Raw genomic sequence first — 23,240 nt, 5'->3', positions numbered from 1 at the left:
TAAATCAGTTACCATCTCCACCACACAGAGCCCAGCCTCACCACATAATCCCCAACAATCTAGATAATAAGTGGATGGTTTCCAGTTACATTACTGTTCAACTGAAAGGACATAGCGCCTCTCATATGAACCATGTCACCCCAAGGAAATTATTCCTGAAATGATCGCTATTGGTTCTGGTCCATGTTTGTATCCTGTAAAGGATTGAGCTGATCTTTTTGGGGTATTCTGGTCATCAGGCGTGTGTTAGAGAGAGCTGGTCTGGTTTGGTGTGAGGGGTGCCAAAGGGTTGGGGTTGTGTGTCAGTCAACTGTGGAAGGAGGATAATGTTACTGAACATTTACGTAAGTTTGATCCTAGTGACCACATTGTACCCTCCTGTTAACAATGATGAGGACTAATGCTCCGTTTGCAGAGTGTGGGTGTCTGTACAGTATATCAGTTTATACTGCTCCTCTGCCCCTACCGAGAGGGATGCGCTTCAAGCCGCAGAGCAGAGGCAGTCAGAGCACGCTACCACACTGTATCAACCATATTAGAACACACAAATGCCTTCTCTAGGGCTCCTCAAGGAATGGCCCAGCCTTACCCTGATACCCCATCATGCTACATAACAGACAGATTCTCTCTCCTCTGTGAGAGATGGCACATCTGGGACTCCGATTTTCCTGTTTGTCTACAAAGACATCCTAGAGGCTGAAATTGAGCAGAACAGGGACTTTATCGGGGGATGTGATTTTGAGCTGCCCTCTGCTCATGTTTCTGAATGTGTTTCTGAATGTGTGATCATTCCACACTGTATATGAGGCCTGTTGTTAACCCTTTACAAGCTATATGTTGGATGGATAAGACAGGACGGTCTGGTGCGCCCATTCTACCTCTGTGGCCACTCCTGGTTTATAGGGTTTGGGTCTCCTGAGTGGCGCAGTGTTCTAAGGCACTCAGTGCCAGAGGCGTCAATACAGACACCCTGGTTTGAATTCAGGCTGTATCACAACCGGCTGTGATTGGGAGTCCCATAGGGCGGCACACAATTGGCCCAGCATCGTCCGGCGTTTGGCCGATGTAGGCCGTCATTGTAAATAAGAATTTGTTCTTAACTGACTTGCCTAGTTAAATAAAGGTTAAGTAAAAAAAATTAAAAGGACAGCAAAGTGATAGGCAGCCTGGTTTAAATAAAAATGTACTGGGTTGGAAGAAATGGGCAGACACACAGACACAAATGAAAACAAACCAGTAAAATCCCACCCTTGAGTTAGAGGAAACTTAAACAGATTTGACACTCTGAAACATGACAAATATTTTTTTTCCTCCCCAGAAAATGAGTGAATCTGTAAAGGATGCAGCCTTGCGGGCTAGTCCACTCCCAATGAAGTCTGGTAATAGAAGACCGACAGGAATAGTGTTTGAATGACATTCACCTGGAAGCTCAGTTTAAAACCTGTCTAAGTTGTGTCTGTGGTGAAATAGACCCAAACAGAGCTAAATGTTTGTTTTGGGTGATATTTCTCTGCTGTGTACTCTTTCTCTCTCTGGGTGGTTGTGGTTCCTCTGATTGAATAAGCATTCCTGCATGTTAACTCTCCATCTCTCTGGGACACTCAGGTCATTAACCTTATATCTGATTAAATAAACTATCTTTTTCTCTTTGACAATTAGTCACTAAAGAGAAATTATGCTACAACAAAATGAATGAGAAATTAGATTTTTGTACCCGCAAGGACACACACACACAGAGTCATCTTTATCCCTCTTAAGGCGGTGTTTTATTAAGTTAACATTTAGCTGTTTCACGTCTCCCCCTGGATCGGCTCCATTAACACCAGCAGGAGCAGCTCTTGTTCAGAAGGGACTCATTCTGCCCAGAAATTAGCCAAATTTCACTGTCTTTAGTTTCATACCTTGGTGTTTCCTTGTGTTACCTGGTCGTGACTGTTGAGGTGTAGTTAACAATAACTTACTGTGAGCTTCTGTGAAAGGAATATTCTGCCTCTGACTTCAATAGTTCAGAACCAGTAACATAGCTACATAACATAACTGTATTGTCCCTTGGAACGGTTGTTTTCTTTGCATCTATATGGGTTACCTCATCTTCCATATATAGGTTGGTAATCAGCGCTGGTTGTGCTATCTGGGCTGAGGATCAGCTCAGGGGTAAATAGATCCACGTGTCTGCCGGCTCTTTGACTGACAGCCTGTCACATCCTCTTTGCCACGGAGCGTGCTCAGATAGGAACTCAGGGAGTTAGGCTGGCCTGCCTTTGATCCATTGGGCCCAGGCTCAGCTCAGCTACACTGGGCCAGGCCAGCCTGTCTATGGGTTGTAGGGATGTGACAAATAGATACTTTTTCTTTACATTTAAACATTTTTTTTTACTATTAAAACAATAAGAAAATGTCATAAAATAAGGGTGACCCGGGATGGAAGGACACTATATATAGAAAGGTATGTGGACACCCCTTCAAATTAGTGGATTCGGCTATTTCAGCCACACCCATTGCTGACAGGTGTTTAAAATTGAGCACACTGCCATGCAATCTCCATAGACAAACATTGGCAGTAGAATGGCCGTACTGAAGGGCTCAGTGACTTTCAATGTGGCACCATCATAAAATGCCACCTTTCCAGCAAGTCATTTTGTCAAATTTCTGTCCTGCTAGAGCTGTCCCTGTCAACTGTAAGTGCTGTTATTGTGAAGTGGAAATGTCTCGGAGCAACAACTGCTCAGCCGCACAAGCTCACAGAATGGGGCCGCCGAGTGCTGAAGCGCGTAGGGTGTAAAAATGGTTGCGACACTCACTACCGAGTTCCAAACGGCCTCTGGAAGCAACATCAGCACAATAACTGTTTGTCAGGAGCTTCATGAAATGGGTTTCCATTGTCGAGCAGCCGCACAAGCCTAAGGTCACCATGCGCAATGCCAAGTATCGGCTGGAGTGGTGTAAAGCTCGCCGCCATTGGACTGTGGAGCAGTGGAACCACATTCTCTGTGGAGTGATGAATCACGCTTCACCATCTGGCTGTCCTGATGGACGAATCTGAGTTTGGTGGATTCCAGGAGAACACTACCTTCCCCAATGCATAGTGCCAACTGTAAAGTTTGGTGGATGAGGAATAATGGTCTGGGGCTGTTTTTCATGGTTCGGGCTAGGCCATTTAGTTCCAGTGAAGGGAAATCTTAATGCTACAGCATATACATATACTTTTGGTCATGTAGTGTTACACGCTCCTAATGTGGAGGAAAACCTCCCTGTAAAAAACAGCCCAGCCATTTATCAGTGTGCAGGGGTATGAGGTAGATAGGTACATATATAAACTCAGCAAAAAAGAAACGTCCTCTCACTGTCAACTGCGTTTATTTTCAGCAAACTTAACGTGTAAATATTTGTATGGAACGCAACAAGATTCAACAACTGAGACATAAACTGAACAAGTTCCACAGACATGTGACTAACAGAAATGGAATGATGTGTCCCTGAACAAAGGGGCTGTCAAAATCAAAAGTAACAGTCAGTATCTGGTGTGGTCACCAGCTGCATTAAGTACTGCAGTGCATCTCCTCTTCACGGACTGCACCAGATTTGCCAGTTCTTGCTGTGAGATGTTACCCCACTCTTCCACAAGGCACCTGCAAGTTCCTGGACATTTCTGGGGGGAATGGCCGTAGTCCCCACCCTCCGATCCAACAGGGCCCAGACGTGCTCAATGGGATTGAGATCCGGGCTCTTCGCTGGCCATGGCAGAACACTGACATTCCTGTCTTGCAGGAAATCATGCACAGAACGAGCAGTATGGCTGGTGGCATTGTCATGCTGGAGGGTCATGTCAGGATGAGCCTGCAAGAAGGGTACCACATGAGGGAGGAGGATGTCTTCCCTGTAACGCACAGCTTTTAGATTGACAACAAGCTCAGTCCGATGATACTGTGACACACCGCCCCAGACCATGACGAACCCTCCACCTCCAAATCGATCCTGCTCCAGAGTACATACCTCGGTGTAACGCTAATTTCTTCTACGATAAATGCAAATCAGACCATTACCCCTGGTGAGCCAAAACCGCGACTCGTCACTGAAGTGCCCTTTTTGCCAGTCCTGTCTGGTCCAGCGACGGTAGGTTTTGTGCCCATAGGCGACTTGTTGCCGGTGATGTCTGGTGAGGACATGCCTTACAACAGGCCTACAAGCCCTCAGTCCAGCCTCTCTCAGCCTATTACGGACAGTCTGAGCACTGATGTAGATATTGTGCGTTCCTGGTGTAACTTGGGCAGTTGTTGTTGCCATCCTGTACCTGTCCCAAAGGTGTGATGTTTGGTTGTACCGATCCTGTGCAGGTGTTGTTACACGTGGTCTGCCACTGTGAGGACGATCAGCTGTCCGTCTCCCTGTAGCACTGTCATAGGCGTCTCACAGTACGGACATTGCAATTTATTTCACTGGCCACATCTGCAGTCCTCATACCTCCTTGCAGCATGCCTAAGGCACGTTCACACAGATGAGCAGGGACCCTGGGCATCTTTCTTTTTTTGTTTTTCAGAGTCAGTAGAAAGGCCTCTTCAGTGTCCTAAATTTTCATAACTGTGACCTAATTGCCTACCGTCTGTAAGCTGTTAGTGTGTTAACGACCGTTCTAAAGGTGTATGTTCATTAATTGTTTATGGTTCATTGAACAATCATGGGAAACCGTGTTTAAACCCTTTACAATGAAGATCTGTGAAGTTATTTGGATTTTTACAAATTATCTTTGAAAGACAGGGTCCTGAAGAGTTTGGATATGGGTAAAGTGACTAGCCAACAGGATAGATAATAGGCAGTAGCAGCAGCGAATGCGATGAGTCAAAAGAGTGAATGCCAAAGGGGTCAATGCAGGTAGTCCAGGTAGCTATTTGGTTAACTACTTAGCAGTCTTATGACTTGGGGATAGAAGCTGTTCAGGGTCCTGTTGGTTCCAGACTTGGTGCATCATTACTACTTACCGTGCAGTTGCAGAGAGAACAGTCTTTGACAATTTTTAAGGCCTTCCTCTGAAACCGCCTGGTATAGAGGTCCTGGATGGCAGAGAGCTCGGCCCCAGTGATGTACTGGGCCGTATGCCCTACCCTCTGTAGCACCTTGTAGATGAATGCCAGGCAGTTTCCATACCAAGCGGTGATGCAGCCACTCAAGATGCTCATAATGGTGTAGCTGTAGAATCTTTTGAGAATCTGAGGGTCCATGACAAATCTGTTCAGCCTCCTGAGGGAGAAGAGATGTTGTCGTGCCTTCTTCACGGCTGTGTTGGTGTGTGTGGACCATGTTAATTCCTTAGTGATGTGGACACTATGTCTCAACTCCCATTATGTAGTGAATAACACCCTGTTGAAACGGGAGTAAATGGTGAAAAGCGATATTGATGAGAAAGACGCACCTGTTTCAGTAGCTCGAGTCGCGTGTCAAATGGAACTTGCAGTCCTCTATTTAGCAAATGACCTTGCAACTATAGTAGGCCACTGACATTGGCTGCTCATCAACTATAGTAGGCCACTGACATTGGCTGCTTATCAATTATAGGAGGCCACTGACATTGGCTGCTTATCAACTATAGTAGGCCACGGACATTGGCTGCTTATCAACTATATAGTGAGGCCTTATCGGACATTGGCTGCTTATCAACTATAGTAGGCCACGGACATTGGCTGCTTATCAACTATAGTAGGCCACTGACACTGCTTATCAACTATAGTAGGCCACTGGCTGCTTATCAACTATAGTAGGCCACTGACATTGGCTGCTTATCAACTATAGTAGGCCACTGACATTGGCTGCTTATCAACTATAGTAGGCCACGGACATTGGCTGCTAATCAACTATAGTAGGCCACTGACATTGACTGCTTATCAACTATAGTAGGCCACGGACATTGGCTGCTTATCAACTATAGTAGGCCACTGACATTGGCTGCTTATCAACTATAGTAGGCTACTGACATTGGCTGCTTATCAACTATAGTAGGCCACTGACATTGACTGCTTATCAACTACAATAGGCCACTGACATTGGCTGCTTATCAACTATAGTAGGCCACTGACATTGGCTGCTTATCAACTATAGTAGGCCACTGACATTGGCTGCTTATCGACTATAGTAGGCCACATTGGCTGCTTATGATTGGCTGTATATAGGGCATTGACTGCTTATCATGACATTGGCTGCTTATCAACTATAGTAGGCCACTGACATTGGCTGCTTATCAACTATAGTAGGCCACTGACATTGGCTGCTTATCAACTATAGTAGGCCACTGACATTGGCTGCTTATCAACTATAGTAGGCCACTGACATTGGCTGCTTATCAACTATAGTAGGCCACTGCCACTGACATTGGCTGCTTATCAACTATAGTAGGCCACTGACATTGACTGCTTATCAACTATAGTAGGCCACTGACATTGGCTGCTTATCAACTATAGTAGGCCACTGACATTGGCTGCTTATCAACTATAGTAGGCCACTGACATTGGCTGCTTATCAACTATGGTAGGCCACTGACATTGGCTGCTTATCAACTATAGTAGGCCACTGACATTGGCTGCTTTATCAGTAGGCCACTATTGGCTAGTAGGCCACTGACATTGGCTGCTTATCAACTATAGTAGGCCACTGACATTGGCTGCTTATCAACTATAGTAGGCCACTGACATTGACTGACATTGGCTTATCAACTATAGTAGGCCACTGACATTGGCTGCTTATCAACTATAGTAGGCCACTGACATTGACTGCTTATCATCTATAGTAGGCCACTGACTATATTGGCTGCTATAGTAGGCCACTTATCAACTATAGTAGGCCACTGACATTGGCTGCATATCAACTATAGTAGGCCACTGACATTGGCTGCTTATCAACTATAGTAGGCCACTGACATTGGCTGCTTATCAACTATAGTAGGCCACTGACATTGGCTGCTTATCAACTATAGTAGGCCACTGACATTGGCTGCTTATCAACTATAGTAGGCCACTGACATTGGCTGCTTATCAACTATAGTAGGCCACTGACATTGGCTGCTTATCAACTATAGTAGGCCACTGACATTGGCTGCTTATCAACTATAGTAGGCCACGGACATTGGCTGCTTATCAACTATAGTAGGCCACTAACATTGGCTGCTTATCAACTATAGTAGGCCACTGACATTGGCTGCTTATCAACTATAGTAGGCCACTGACATTGACTGCTTATCAACTATAGTAGGCCACTGACAATGGCTGCTTATCAACTATAGTAGGCCACTGACACTGACATTAGGCCACTGACTGCTTATCAACTATAGTAGGCCACCACTGACAATGGCTGCTTATCAACTATAGTAGGCCACTGACATTGGCTGCTTATCAACTATAGTAGGCCACTGACATTGGCTGCTTATCAACTATAGTAGGCTACTGACATTGGCTGCTTATCAACTATAGTAGGCCACTGACATTGGCTGCTTATCAACTATAGTAGGCCACTGACATTGGCTGCTTATCAACTATAGTAGGCCACTGACATTGACTGCTTATCAACTATAGTAGGCCACTGACATTGGCTGCTTATCAACTATAGTAGGCCACTGACATTGGCTGCTTATCAACTATAGTAGGCCACTGACATTGGCTGCTTATCAACTATAGTAGGCCACTGACATTGACTGCTTATCAACTATAGTAGGCCACTGACATTGGCTGCTTATCAACTATAGTAGGCCACTGACATTGGCCACTGACATTGACTGCTGCTTATCAACTATAGTAGGCCACTGACATTGGCTGCTTATCAACTATAGTAGGCCACTGACATTGGCTGCTTATCAACTATAGTAGGCCACTGACATTGGCTGCTTATCAACTATAGTAGGCCACTGACATTGGCTGCTTATCAACCACTGACATTGGCTGCTTATCAACTATAGTAGGCCACTGACATTGGCTGCTTATCAACTATAGTAGGCCACTGACATTGGCTGCTTATCAACTATAGTAGGCCACTGACATTGGCTGCTTATCAACTATAGTAGGCCACTGACATTGACTGCTTATCAACTATAGTAGGCCACTGACATTGGCTGCTTATCAACTATAGTAGGCCACTGACATTGGCTGCTTATCAACTATAGTAGGCCACTGACATTGGCTGCTTATCAACTATAGTAGGCCACTGACATTGGCTGCTTATCAACTATAGTAGGCCACTGACATTGGCTGCTTATCAACTATAGTAGGCCACTGACATTGGCTGCTTATCAACTATAGTAGGCCACTGACATTGGCTGCTTATCAACTATAGTAGGCCACTGACATTGGCTGCTTATCAACTATAGTAGGCCACTGACATTGACTGCTTATCAACTATAGTAGGCCACCACTTGGCTGCTTATCAACTATAGTAGGCCACTGACATTGGCTGCTTATCAACTATAGTACTGACAGGCCACTGACAATGGCTGCTTATCAACTATAGTACTGTAGGCCACTGACAATGGCTGCTTATCAACTATAGTAGGCCACTGACAATGGCTGCTTATCAACTATAGTAGGCTACTGACATTGGCTGCTTATCAACTATAGTAGGCCACTGACTATTAGGCTGCATTATCAACTATAGTAGGCCACTGACATTGGCTGCTTATCAACTATAGTAGGCCACTGACATTGGCTGCTTATCAACTATAGTAGGCCACTGACATTGGCTGCTTATCAACTATAGTAGGCCACTGACATTGGCTGCTTATCAACTATAGTAGGCCACTGACATTGGCTGCTTATCAACTATTGGCTGCTTATCAACTATAGTAGGCCACTGACATTGGCTGCTTATCATCTATAGTAGGCCACTGACATTGACTGCTTATCAACTATAGTAGGCCACTGACATTGGCTGCTTATCAACTATAGTAGGCCACTGACACTGCTTATCAACTATAGTAGGCCACTGACACTGCTTATCAACTATAGTAGGCCACGGACATTGGCTGCTTATCAACTATAGTAGTAGGCTATAGTAGGCCACTGACATTGGCTGCTTATCAACTATAGTAGGCCACTGACATTGGCTGCTTATCAACTATAGTAGGCCACTGACATTGGCTGCTTATCAACTATAGTAGGCCACTGACATTGGCTGCTTATCATCTATAGTAGGCCACTGACATTGGCTGCTTATCAACTATAGTAGGCCACTGACATTGGCTGCTTATCAACTATAGTAGGCCACTGACATTGGCTGCTTATCAACTATAGTAGGCCACTGACATTGGCTGCTTATCATCTATAGTAGGCCACTGACATTGACTGCTTATCAACTATAGTAGGCCACTGACATTGGCTGCTTATCAACTATAGTAGGCCACTGACATTGGCTGCTTATCAACTATAGTAGGCCACTGACATTGACTGCTTATCAACTATAGTAGGCCACTGACATTGGCTGCTTATCAACTATAGTAGGCTACTGACATTGGCTGCTTATCAACTATAGTAGGCCACTGACATTGGCTGCTTATCAACTATAGTAGGCCACTGACATTGGCTGCTTATCAACTATAGTAGGCCACTGACATTGGCTGCTTATCAACTATAGTAGGCCACTGACATTGGCTGCTTATCAACTATAGTAGGCCACTGACATTGGCTGCTTATCAACTATAGTAGGCCACTGACATTGGCTGCTTATCAACTGCAATCATTCCTGTAATCAGCGCTTTTTCCCCCACATTTTAATGACGATGATTTGTGGAGAGCTTTATATCCCTGGCAAATCATTTGAAAGATGCATCCACTTTTACTAACGTTACACCATTGTTGCGTTTGGTTGGCCTATATGTTACAATTCTCCCCTTTATGATGATGATCGGGACCTATTAGTGGTAGTTTTGTGATAACTGCACTGCAATTTCAATTTGGGATTTTTTCTTAATGTTAACGATTCAATTTGGTTTAAATGTTTTAACGTTCACACACCTAATGGATTGTCCTTACTCTTTGACTTTGGTCTTTCACGTGACAAGCGGTACTACTGATTGTGGGGGCTTTTCTCACACGACTAATAATAATACTTTTCTCAGATTAAACTCTAGGCAGATGTGTGTTACATTTATTAAGATGAAGTGGTATTTTACTCATCTGATTCTGAGAAGGCTTGTGGGGGGGGTTCTGTTTGCTTTGCTTCATCATTGGACAATGAAGGTCTTCTCAGAACACATCTACATTAAAATAACCTCGACCCCAAACCTGAGACCCATAGAATCCCATCGTCGATAGTTCCTGTGAGGACCTACATCCTGGAGAAGAAGAGTTTCCCTGCACGGAAGTGCATCAGAAACACATCAGAGGCAGCATGGCTGGAGGGAGAAGAGGGGCCTTCAGAAGAAACAGATTTATGCTCCAGCTAGCAGGAGGCTCAGTGGCAGAGTGGACCTCCTCCGCTCTCTCTGTGGTGCTGCATAGAGCTGGAGGCCCGGCTCTGTGTGTGGCCGTTCGCAGCACTTAGTTAGTTTTTCTCCCTCCCTTTCTTTATACCTCCAATTCTTATTTTAAAGCTCAGATCTGCTCTATTTGGGGTGTGAATATTTATGTAAATGAGATATGTCTGTATTTAATTTTCAATACATTTGCAAAAATGTCTAAAAACATGTTTTCACTTTGTCGTTATGGGTTGTTGTAGATGGGTGAGAAAATAATATTTAATTAATTTTGAATTCAGTCTGTAACACAACAAAATGTGGAATAACTTAAGGGGTATGAATACTTTCTTAAGGCACTGTATGTACTGTATGTCTAATGTTTGATCATCATATAGTATTTTGTGTTTCAAGGAGTTTGTTGCCTACTGCCTAGTGTGTAGACAAATATATGTCTTAACTACTTATCTTAACTAATTAAAAGCATCTGTACACTGTCTTTGTAGTATGCTCTGGGCCATTTCTTATGTTTCCTTCTCTCTGATGTGTGTTGATCCTTCTGTTTTCTCCCTAGGTGAGCGCCCATACCAGCGCCCGTACTGTGACAAAGCATTCAGCAAGAATGATGGTCTGAAGATGCACATCCGCACACACTCCCGGGTAAGTCTCCACACCCACTCTTCCTACACTCCTCCCTCTTTTTGTTCCAGGAACAGTTTGAGGTGTTGGTGTTACCCTGCCCGCATGGAAATTATTGCATTTCCCTCCACCTCCCACAGCACTGTGTGTGTGTGTGTGTGTGTGTGTGTGTGTGTGTGTGTGTGTGTGTGTGTGTGTGTGTGTGTGTGTGTGTGTGTGTGTGTGTGTGTGTGTGTGTGTGTGTGTGTGTGTGTGTGTGTGTGTGGTCGCGTGTGTATGTCTTTATGTATGTGAGTAAAAGGAAACTGTCATGAAAGCCAGGGAATAGCAGTGACATTTTGGAGCTGTTTTCTTTGACGGGGGTTTTTAACCTCTAAACCAGCTGGCCATTAGGAAATAACTTCTGACCGCAACATGAGTTATGATCTATTCAATAAGTCACATGAAATATCCTGAAGCATACTTTTCTCTTTTTATAGATGTAGGAAAATCTGCACACGCTACTGTTTTTGCGAGTGTGTGTGTGTTGAGTATTTCCTGAGATACCAACTCCTCTGTGTCCGTAAAGTCTTATCTCTCCATCTCCAGTACTAAGCTTTGGTTGATCTGCTCAGTGCTCAGCCAAGCTGTAGAACGTAACCCACCCAGGAATAGAGGTTCACACACCTCTGTCAGGCCGCCAAGCAGGTTCTAGTTGGTCTAGTTCTGCAGTCATGAATGCTGAAGGTCTTATTTCCAATGTGGTGATGCCAGGACCCTCACTTAGGCTGCTCCCACAGTGAATTTCTTTAAGACTGGGAGGATAGTGAAGACTACTTAGAGCTGTAGATGGTAGACTAGAATACATCCACATCTCATATCAATCACATACAGTCTTATTGAAAGACAGTCATTGGGTACCTGAATGTATACGAGCGGAGAACATGACAGGTATCGTTGGTGTTGATATGATGAGCATGTACAGTGCATTTGCAAAGTATTCAGACCCCTTGACTTTTTCCACATTTTGTCACGTTACGGCCTAATTCTAAAATGGATTCAATTGTTTTTTTCCCTCATCAATCTACACACAATACCTCATAATGACAAAGCAAATAAAACAACTTAATACACATTTACATAAGAATTCAGATCCTTTACTAAGTACTTTGTTGAAGCACCTTTGGCAGCGATTACAGCCTATAGTCTTCTTGCTTATGACACTACAAGCTTGGCACACCTGTACTTGGGGATTTTCTCCCATTCTTCTCTGCAGAACCTCTCAAGCTCTGTCAGGTTGGATGAGGAGCTTCGCTGTCTGGCCACTCAACCATAAAGGCCTGATTTGGTGGAGTGCTGTTGAGATGGATGTCCTTCTGAAACGTTTTCCCTTCTCCACAGAGGAACTCTAGAGCTCTGTCAGAGTGACCATCGGGTTCTTGGTCCCCTCCCGGAGCAAAGCCCTTCTCCCCAGATCTGTGCCTCGACACAATCCTGTCTTGGAGCTCTACGGACAATTCCTTCGACCTCATGGCTTGGTTTTTGCTCTGACATGCACTGTCAACTGTGGGACCTTATATAGACAGGTGTGTGCCTTTCCAAATCATGTCCAGTCAATTGAATTTACCACAGTTGGACTCCAACCAAGTTGTAGAAACATCTCAAGGATGATCAATGGAAACAGGATGCACCTGAGCTCAATATCAAGTCTCATTGCAAAGGGTCTGAATACTTATGTAAATACTTTTGTTTTGTATTTAATTTTTTTGGGGAAAAACCTGCTTTCGCTTTGTAATTTTGGGGTATTGTGTAGTTAGATTATATATATATTTTTTCAATTTTAGAATAAGAGTGTAACTTAACAATATGTGGAAAAAGGGAAGGTATACTTTCCAAATGCACCGTATGTGTAACCTGACTCGGAGCTCAGTGTTGTAAGAGGAAGGGCATGGCCACACTGGTCTCTCATTAGGTCATTTCCTGCCTGTGCCTCTGCACTACTTCTCTACCCACTGATGTTCTCCACCACTTCACAGCTTTCCATGAGCTATGTGTGTTGAAGTGTGTGTTTGTGTTTGTGGTTATAGCCATATGGGGCTGTATATTCATATATACAGTATTTATTTATGACTTTTAACATGATCATTAATTCATATGGGTACGGCCTGAGGGTTTTGTTGACATGTTTCAAGTACCTTTCCTGTTTGCTCAAGCACAAACCATTGAATTGCACCCTTTGAACCTGTGCTGCAGGTACAGTGTAAAGCTTCTGGCCTGAAACGGTACAGTGGAAACAGGCAGCTGGCGGGACCGGGAAACTCCTATCAGCTCCAATTCTCTAGAGAGGACTTGATGAAATGTTAATGTTTGAATTGAGACATGGCTTTGTGAGTTCCCGGCTCTGTCTTTGCTCAGTGCACGGTGACTGCAGTAGTGAAATATGGGCCGAGCTGTGATACACAGCAGAGAGCTGGACGATGACATCAATACTCAGCAGAACAATGTCATTTGGCTGAAGGAGCTCCAGCTCAGTGTTAATGTATAGTTTAGAGATGGACCTATTTAGGATTGTGTGTTTGTCCCACATACCAAACCATCTGCAACAACGAGAATACATGTGATTCCTATAAAGCTGCTGACATGTTGCCTAGTCAGAGATTTTTATTAATCTCTTTAAGGTTCTGTGATGTGACAAGAGTGATCTGACTGTAAACACACTGATTCCACTTGTTCTCTCTGTGGGGGTGCCTGTTTTGTTTGACTTTGGCCTAGAGTTCTGATAGTTCCAACATAATCTCCCAAGTACCTCTGTTTTCTGTTTGAAAACCTCTAAAAGGGTTTTACTGTAATACTTTTCCATTGGTCAGTTTCAGCTGTCTCCTATTGATCCAGTATAGCAGTCTCTGATTGGTTAATCACAGCATTAAGTAATCAGACCAGTTGAAATGGGTATGAGAAATATGGCAGGTGCTCCACTTTGCCCTCTGGTAGGCTGGAGGTGAATTATCATCATATAGCTAATACCTCTCCAATCCTTTCAGAGCTATACGAAGTGCCTAGGGGTGTAGGGGCAAGGGTTTCATGTTGTATTGGGTAACAGAAGATGAGGACATGCCATGTTGGTTTAGAGATGACCATTGACCACACGTTTGATATGAAATGTGATCCTGCTGCCTCTCTGTGTAAATAAACAGAGCTTTATCCCTCCATTCATAACCCTACTGACTCCTGAGGGGCCAGATTCAGAGGCCAGCCAGTCAGAGGGTCAGGTCAAAGGTCACTAGGGTGGACAGCTGCTGAAGAGCAGAGGTCACCAGGTACAGATGTTAGATGTTACTGGGGCCAGAGTGATGCATTCTGGGTCCTCCACATCACCCCTCTACATCCATGTGTTTCCTGAACTCTGAACTTTAACCCTTTTTGGGGGGTTTTGTATGTCATTCAGGGGGGAAGATTTCCCCAAAGTGGGAAAGTGATACTTTATTAGAAAAGCAATACCTGTTAAACTAGCAGATTTTACAATACACAGACTGTCAATTATGTTCTGGTTTGGCCTCCACACCCAAGTTTCTCACACACCCCCATAGGTGTCTCTATGTTAGGTGTCTCTATGTTAGGTGTCTCTCGTCTCTATGTTAGGTGTCTCTAGTCTCTATGTCAGGTGTCTCTAGTCTCTATGTTAGGTGTCTCTATGTTAGGTGTCTCTATGTTAGGTGTCTCTATGTCAGGTGTCTCTAGTCTCTATGTTAGGTGTCTCTAGTCTCTATGTTAGGTGTCTCTAGTCTCTATGTTAGGTGTCTCTATGTTTCTTTCTCACTCACACACACAAACATAATCATGCAGACATGTGCATTGAACCTGATCTGTACCTCCTTTTGTATCCTGTGTCTCTGGGCACTAAATGTGTCCCTCCCACATGATAGCCCTATTCCCAGGACCCTAACGTCCTGCATTCACCCCGTACCCTTGACGACTGATCCATAAATGGGTAGAGATTTCGCTATCAGTGAGTCTTGTCAAAGACTGACACCCAAACAAGAAGTCTTGCTATCTCTGTGCTTATTATTTAACTCTAACTAAGCTTTCAAGTGTCAAAAATATTTCACACACAACTAGATTGAGAAACACACACACACACACACAATAACACACCCACAGAGCGATAACTGCTTTTGAGTGACACCCAGACAGGCCTCTGAAAGGCACAGAGGAAAAGTTATTTGGTAAACTGATGAGGTGTGGAGACAGGAGTGATATTCTACAGCCCCTGTGAGCCAGTGCACTGATACTGTATATGTTCAAAGGGCTTTTCTGTGCCATGTTTTGCTTAAGCTTTAGAGGATCCATGTGTTCCTTAGGGATCCATGTGTTCCTTAGGGATCCATGGCTCTGAACGAACTTTATTTGACTCTTTGCAAACTGGAATCCATATATCCGGAGGCTGCATTCATTGTAGCTGGGGATTTTAACAAGGCTAATCTGAAAACGACTCCCTAAATTTGATCAGCATATCGATTGCGCAACCAGGGCTGGAAAAACCTTGGATCATTGCTATTCCAACTTCCGCGACGCATATAAGGCCCTGCCCCGCCCTCCTTTCGGAAAAGCTGACCACGACTCCATTTTGTTGATCCCTGCCTACAGACAGAAACTAAAACAAGAAGCTCCCGCGCTCAGGTCTGTTCAACGCTGGTCCGACCAATCTGATTCCACACTCCAAGACTGCTTCCATCACGTGGACTGGGATATGTTCCGTATTGCGTCAGACGACAACATTGACGAATACGCTGATTCGGTGTGCGAGTTCATTAGAACGTGCGTTGAAGATGTCGTTCCCATAGCAACGATTAAAACATTCCCAAACCAGAAACCGTGGATTGATGGCAGCATTCGCGTGAAACTGAAAGCGCGAACCACTGCTTTTAATCAGGGCAAGGTGACTGGAAACATGACCGAATACAAACAGTGTAACTATTCCCTCCGCAAGGCAATCAAACAAGCTAAGCGTCAGTATAGAGACAAAGTAGAATCTCAATTCAACGGCTCAGACACAAGAGGTATGTGGTCTACAGTCAATCACGGATTACAAAAAGAAAACCAGCACCGTCACGGACCAGGATGTCTTGTTCCCAGGCAGACTAAATAACTTTTTTGCCCGCTTTGAGGACAATACAGTGCCACTGACACTGCCCGCAACTAAAACATGCGGACTCTCCTTCACTGCAACCGACGTGAGGAAAGCATTTAAACGTGTTAACCCTCGCAATGTTGCAGGCCCAGACGGCATCCCCAGCCGCGCCCTCAGAGCATGCGCAGACCAGCTGGCTGGTGTGTTTACGGACATATACAGTCAATCCCTATCCCAGTCTGTTGTTCCCACATGCTTCAAGAGGGCCACCATTGTTCCTGTTCCCAAGAAAGCTAAGGTAACTGAGCTAAACGACTACCGCCCCGTAGCACTCACTTCTGTCATCATGAAGTGCTTTGAGAGACTAGTCAAGGACCATATCACCTCCACCCTACCTGACACCCTAGACCCACTCCAATTTGCTTACTGCCCAAATAGGTCCACAGACGATGCAATCTCAACCATACTGCACACTGCCCTAACCCATCTGGACAAGAGGAATACCTATGTGAGAATGCTGTTCATCGACTACAGCTCGGCATTTAACACCATAGTGCCCTCCAAGCTCGTCATCAAGCTCGAGACCCTGGGTCTCGACCCCGCCCTGTGCAACTGGGTACTGGACTTCCTGACGGGCCGCCCCCAGGTGGTGAGGGTAGGCAACAACATCTCCACCCCGCTGATCCTCAACACTGGGGCCCCACAAGGGTGCGTTCTGAGCCCTCTCCTGTACTCCCTGTTCACCCACGACTGCGTGGCCACGCACGCCTCCAACTCAATCATCAAGTTTGCGGACGACACAACAGTGGTAGGCTTGATTACCAACAACGACGAGACGGCCTACAGGGAGGAGGTGAGGGCCCTCGGAGTGTGGTGTCAGGAAAATAACCTCACACTCAACGTCAACAAAACTAAGGAGATGATTGTGGACTTCAAGCAACAGCAGAGGGAACACCCCCCTATCCACATCGATGGAACAGTAGTGGAGAGGGTAGTAAGTTTTAAGTTCCTCGGCGTACACATCACAGACAAACTGAATTGGTCCACCCACACAGACAGCATGGTGAAGAAGGCGCAGCAGCGCCTCTTCAACCTCAGGAGGCTGAAGAAATTCGGCTTGTCACCAAAAGCACTCACTAACTTCTACAGATGCACAATCGAGAGCATCCTGTCGGGCTGTATCACCGCCTGGCACGGCAACTGCTCCGCCCACAACCGTAAGGCTCTCCAGAGGGTAGTGAGGTCTGCACAACGCATCACCGGGGGCAATCTACCTGCCCTCCAGGACACCTACACCACCCGATGTCACAGGAAGGCCATAAAGATCATCAAGGACAACAACCACCCGAGCCACTGCCTGTTCACCCTGCTATCATCCAGAAGGCGAGGTCAGTACAGGTGCATCAAAGCTGTGACCGAGAGACTGAAAAACAGCTTCTATCTCAAGGCCATCAGACTGTTAAACAGCCACCACTAACATTGAGTGGCTGCTGCCAACACACTGACTCAACTCCAGCCACTTTAATAATGGGAATTGATGGGAAATGATGTAAAATATATCACTAGCCACTTTAAACAATGCTACCTAATATAATGTTTACATACCCTACATTATTCATCTCATATGTATACGTATATACTGTACTCTATATCATCTACTGCATCCTTATGTAATACATGTATCACTAGCCACTTTAACTATGCCACTTTGTCCATGTGTTCCTTAGGATTCCATGTGTTCCTTAAGATTCCATGTGTTCCTTAGGGATCCATGTGTTCCTTAGGATTCCATGTGTTCCTTAGGGATCCATGTGTTCCTTAGGGATCCATGTGTTCCTTAGGGATCCATGTGTTCCTTAGGATTCCATGTGTTCCTTAGGATTCCATGTGTTCCTTAGGATTCCATGTGTTCCTTAGGATTCCATGTGTTCCTTAGGATTCCATGTGTTCCTTAGGATTCCATGTGTTCCTTAGGATTCCATGTGTTCCTTAGGATTCCATGTGTTCCTTAGGATTCCATGTGTTCCTTAGGATTCCATGTGTTCCTTAGGATTCCATGTGTTCCTTAGGATTCCATGTGTTCCTTAGGATTCCATGTGTTCATTAGGGATCCAAAAACAAAATAAAAAAGGATGTGTTCCTACGCTGTTCATTTCTTCCCTACTGCAGGTGCTGTACAACTTCTCATTTCATATCTTCATAAACTCACTGGGGAGCGGCGGGGTGTGAAGTGAGAGGATATGAGAGTGTGTGTGTGTTGGTACTTTTTTGGGATGCTAAATGTTATCCATGTTTCTTCCATGTGTGAGAGAGTTAATTTGTGTTTCAGTATTTGTGTACAGTAAACAGCAGGGGTAGGCAGCTAGATTCAGATTTTCAAATAAAATCATTTCATTGAGACACGATCACATATTTTTTGGGGGGGTGGATACTTGGTAATAGATTTCTAAAATTAAACTCCTTTTTGGCTGAATCCTTGGTGATTTATAAAGTTTATAAAAATCAACATTTGCGGGATTTTTTTGGCCCGTAGGCCGCCTGTTGCCGACCCATGGTATACAGATTAGCTGTGTGTTGAGAGGTGATCTGTCTGTAAAGTGTGTATTTGTCTGTGTGTCCCTGCAGGAGAAGCCATACAAATGCAGCGAGTGTAACAAGGCCTTCAGTCAGAAGAGAGGTCTGGACGAACACATGAGGACCCACACCGGAGAGAAACCCTTCCAGTGAGATGTGAGTCTCAAACCACCTTATTCTGGACTCTAAACATTACTCCAAGTGGTGTGTGTCTGTGTGTGTGTGTGTGTGTGTGTGTGTGTGTGTGTGTGTGTGTGTGTGTGTGTGTGTGTGTGTGTGTGTGTGTGTGTGTGTGTGTGTGTGTGTGTCTGTGTGTCTCTGTGTGTGTGTGTGTGTGTGTGTGTGTGTGTGTGTGTGTGTGTGTGTGTGTGTGTGTGTGTGTGTGTGTGTGTGTGTGTGTGTGTGTGTGTGTGTGTGTGTGTGTGTCACAGAAACACTCGGTCACAGAAACACTCACACACTTGGTCACAGGAAGCTGAAGTTTCTCCGCAGCTGGACTTTAGGGTACTTCTCCATGGTTTGTATTTTGAATGGAGGATACAGTATTTGAGTGTGAAGAAGACATACTGGGAAGCCTGAGTCCATGTGGGGAACTGCTGTGCTCATGCCAATGCAGGATTAATATGATTGATAGTTTGAGATGGAGTCATTTGTAGGGTGTAAAATGTATAATTTGTGATGGATCTTTAATTTATTTCCTCCTTGCTTTACTGGGAAAATATGAGTTCTGCCTTGAAACCTTCTCTCATGTGATTGGTTCAATTAGCTGGCTGCACTCATAATGGGGATTTGATAGCTTAATATTCCTCTCCAGCATAGTCCTTTAGTTTAGGACTGAATGGTCCTTCTGTGGCTCAGTTGGTAGAGTTTAACGCCAGGGTACGATTCCCGGGACCACCCAATAGAATGTATGCACACATGACTGTAATCGCTTTGGATAAAAGCGTCAGCTAAATGGCATATATTATTATTATTATTTAATTCAATATGATCCGTCAGAGACCTACTAAAACAGAGATGTGTATGTACCGTATTAAAGGTGTGATAATTGCCATCTCTAACAGAGCTAACTAACACACTTCTCTCTCCTCTGTAGGTGTGTGATCTGTCGTTCAGTCTGAAGAAGATGCTGAGCAGGCACAAGCTGACCCACAACTCCAACACGCCCATGGCAGAGTGCTCGCTGTGCCATAAGAAGTTCACCAGGAATGACTACCTCAAAGTGCACATGGAGAACGTTCACGGAGAGACCGAGGGCTAAGGAACCCATCTATTTGAGACAGTTTACTAAAGATAAAGATACAGTATACTATATTTACAGTGTTATACATACAGGATGACTTGCTATGCATTTCATATGTAGCAATAAGCAGTGTTTATTGCTATTAAATACTGTATATGCAAATGCAGAATATGGAAAAGATACATTTAAATATTGAAACAAATCCTGTACGTATGAATTATGGAGTATGAACATTAGATATTCAATTCACAGGGATTTTTGGATGAGGCACAAGACCCACACAGTTCTGATCTGCTTCCAAACTGCCATGTTCTCCCTGTTTGCCATTTACATTCAATTTAATTTTGATATGAAAGTTTGGGATTGACATTTCCAGACTATACAGCACAATACAATAACTAGCCTAGTTCAAAAAGTCTCTACCCCACAGTCTGCTTCTAGGTTCCCACCTCATGCCAACCATACAGTGCCTTTACCACCTCTGCTCAGTTGTCTTACTCTGCCACAACTATTGTGACCAGGTACAAACTTTCCAAAGAGTTTCCAGGCCAAAGATGTTTACCAAACACAGCCAGCCTACTCCCTTCCTCCAGCCAACGCATTGCCTGGAAATGCAATGCATTACCATTGTCAAAGTTACTGTTACAGTTTGTCAAAAGAAGAATGTTTTTTTTTTATGGTTATTTCATATTCTGAGGGATCAAGTAGTTTCTTTGTGTTTACACTCCTGTTTTTGTAATCCTGTATGTTAAATGGGAAATGTATTTAATGGATGGTGCAGTTATGTTTGTTTCTCTGTAGATTTTAAATGACCAGACCATAGCCTTCCTGTATTCCACAGACTGTTACACATTCCCTGTCTTTTACTGTTCATCTCAAACTGTGAATATTTCACATCACACTTCCATGTTTTTACTTCATAAAAGCCTCATTACCTACAAAACGGACATTTACTCTGTCCATTCTAAGTGCGTGTTGGTTAACTGTTGACGTTGGGGAATTTCGGAAACGCTTTGAGAGTTGGTTAAAATGGTTGACTTTGTTGTTGTTAATTTAACCCTTATTCTTGGGTTGGCTGGGAGTCTGCTGGGAGCCTGAGGTAATTTAATTGCTTTTTTCAGAGGCCACAGTCATCACTCTGATCACCACCTGATCTAAAGCCACCCACTAAAGAGTCTCTCTGATGTTTGCTCTACTCTCTATAGAGGGACTCACTCGGACTCATTTCGCAAACTCATCCACTGCTGATGCTCAAAGGCATTGGTTTGTTGGATTTACTGAGTCTGTGAGAATCTCCTGAATGGCAGTTGGATGCTTGAGCTGGAAGTCTCTCTAAACTTGTCATCAAATAGGCTGCGGTGCTGTTGAAGTGGCTATAAATCCTGTCATGTTTGACAGTCAGTCTCTTCAAAATCACACTCCGGTTTATAAAACCAACAGTCGGTATGTCTATTTTCTGTGTTTGGGTGCTTGTTTATGTGGATATGGTGTAAAATCAATCAATAAATCAATGTAGAAAAATAGTAACACCTAACAGAGGCTGATTAGGCCTATTCTGCTCTTGCTTTGCTAAACTCATGGAGAGGGAGGGTTAGACTTTGCTAAACTCATGGAGAGGGAGGGTTAGACTTTGCTAAACTCATGGAGAGGGAGGGTTAGACTTTGCTAAACTCATGGAGAGGGAGGGTTAGACTTTGCTAAACTCATGGAGAGGGAGGGTTAGACTTTGCTAAACTCATGGAGAGGGAGGGTTAGACTTTGCTAAACTCATGGAGAGGGAGGGTTAGACTTTGCTAAACTCATGGAGAGGGAGGGTTAGACTTTGCTAAACTCATGGAGAGGGAGGGTTAGACTTTGCTAAACTCATGGAGAGGGAGGGTTAGACTTTGCTAAACTCATGGAGAGGGAGGGTTAGACTTTGCTAAACTCATGGAGAGGGAGGGTTAGACTTTGCTAAACTCATGGAGAGGGAGGGTTAGACTTTGCTAAACTCATGGAGAGGGAGGGTTAGACTTTGCTAAACTCATGGAGAGGGAGGGTTAGACTTTGCTAAACTCATGGAGAGGGAGGGTTAGACTTTGCTAAACTCATGGAGAGGGAGGGTTAGACTTTGCTAAACTCATGGGAGATCGTGGATATGGAATGAGACATGTGCCTTTACAGTCGCATCTGCACCACTCACACACCCAGTATCCCTGAGGACTGGCAGCTGGCTGTTCTGCAGGGTTCTCAGATCAGATGTGGCCATGTTAACCTCTACTCCCTCTGGAACTGATTTCACCACATTGCCGTCCAGGCAGGGCTCCCCACTAGTTCAGCTGTGCCTGGTGCCTGTGCCTGGTGCCTGTGCCTGCCGCCTGTGCCTGCCGGCTGTGCCCGCTGCCTGCTCTTAGTGGTCAGGCCTCAGGGCCGCGCTGACGCTCTCAAACACAGTGGCATTTAAAAATATAAAAAAGTCCAGACAAAGTATGGCTGCTTTTTTTCAGCTGTGGAATACTCCTTTCTTCCTACACCTCAACTCGGAGGGTTAGTGGCTCTAAAAGATGTTGTCTATTCCCTTTTCTTGGGACAGCCCCCACCACCACCACATACAGAGCATACACACCGGGGCTCCCAGTAACTCAATGTGTTTCTAATTGCATGTTTTTACTGTAAGCCTGAGTTTCCTGCTGTTCCTCCCCATCTGAACTGGGCCCAGATCAGCATCCACCCACTGCTCCCCGCACCAGTCAGCCACGCCCACCGCCCTGCTGCACCGCCATGGAGTGTCATTACCACGCCAGCCGGGGTTTACGGCAAAACCACAGTCACGCTGGGAATGATACGGACAAAGTTGTCTCAACACTGTGTTTGGCCGCTGTTGCCGTGATAACAGATAGTCTGGAACACTTCCGTGACCAGGGGAATGCACAGTTGTTGGGTGCCCCGCGTGAAGGGTGCCATCCATGGGCATTTTATATGTATAGGGAGGGTGTGCGGGTCTATTCTGGGTGTCCGTTCCAACATTCCTGGACATTCCTTTAAAGCTGAGGGCCTGCGTCCATGGAAACCAAGGGAGTGGTACTCATGGGTAGCAACAAACCCTGATGACCAAAACCACTTAGAGGTCAAGAATTTGACAGTGAGTAACACAACACCAGCAGGAAAAAGAGAAATAGAAAAAAATGTAGTAAAGATAATTAAAAGTTATAGGTGGAGAGATGGAGAGAATAAACAAGTTAAAGTTAAAGAACAGATTGGAAGTGAAACTTCTC

General features: G+C 44.7%; 1 pseudogene; it reads left to right on the top strand.

Moving 5' to 3' along the window:
* LOC118392209 (PR domain zinc finger protein 5-like) overlaps nucleotides 1-20,933 on the top strand; it is a 57,584-nt pseudogene extending 36,651 nt beyond the window's left edge.
* Nucleotides 20,934-23,240: the final 2,307 nt, after the last annotated feature.

This window comes from Oncorhynchus keta, chromosome 1 (genome assembly GCF_023373465.1).
Source record: "Oncorhynchus keta strain PuntledgeMale-10-30-2019 chromosome 1, Oket_V2, whole genome shotgun sequence".
Classification (NCBI taxonomy): Eukaryota; Metazoa; Chordata; class Actinopteri; order Salmoniformes; family Salmonidae; genus Oncorhynchus; species Oncorhynchus keta.
Note: the sequence above shows the minus strand (reverse complement) of the source record. Positions and strands in the feature narration are given on the sequence as shown.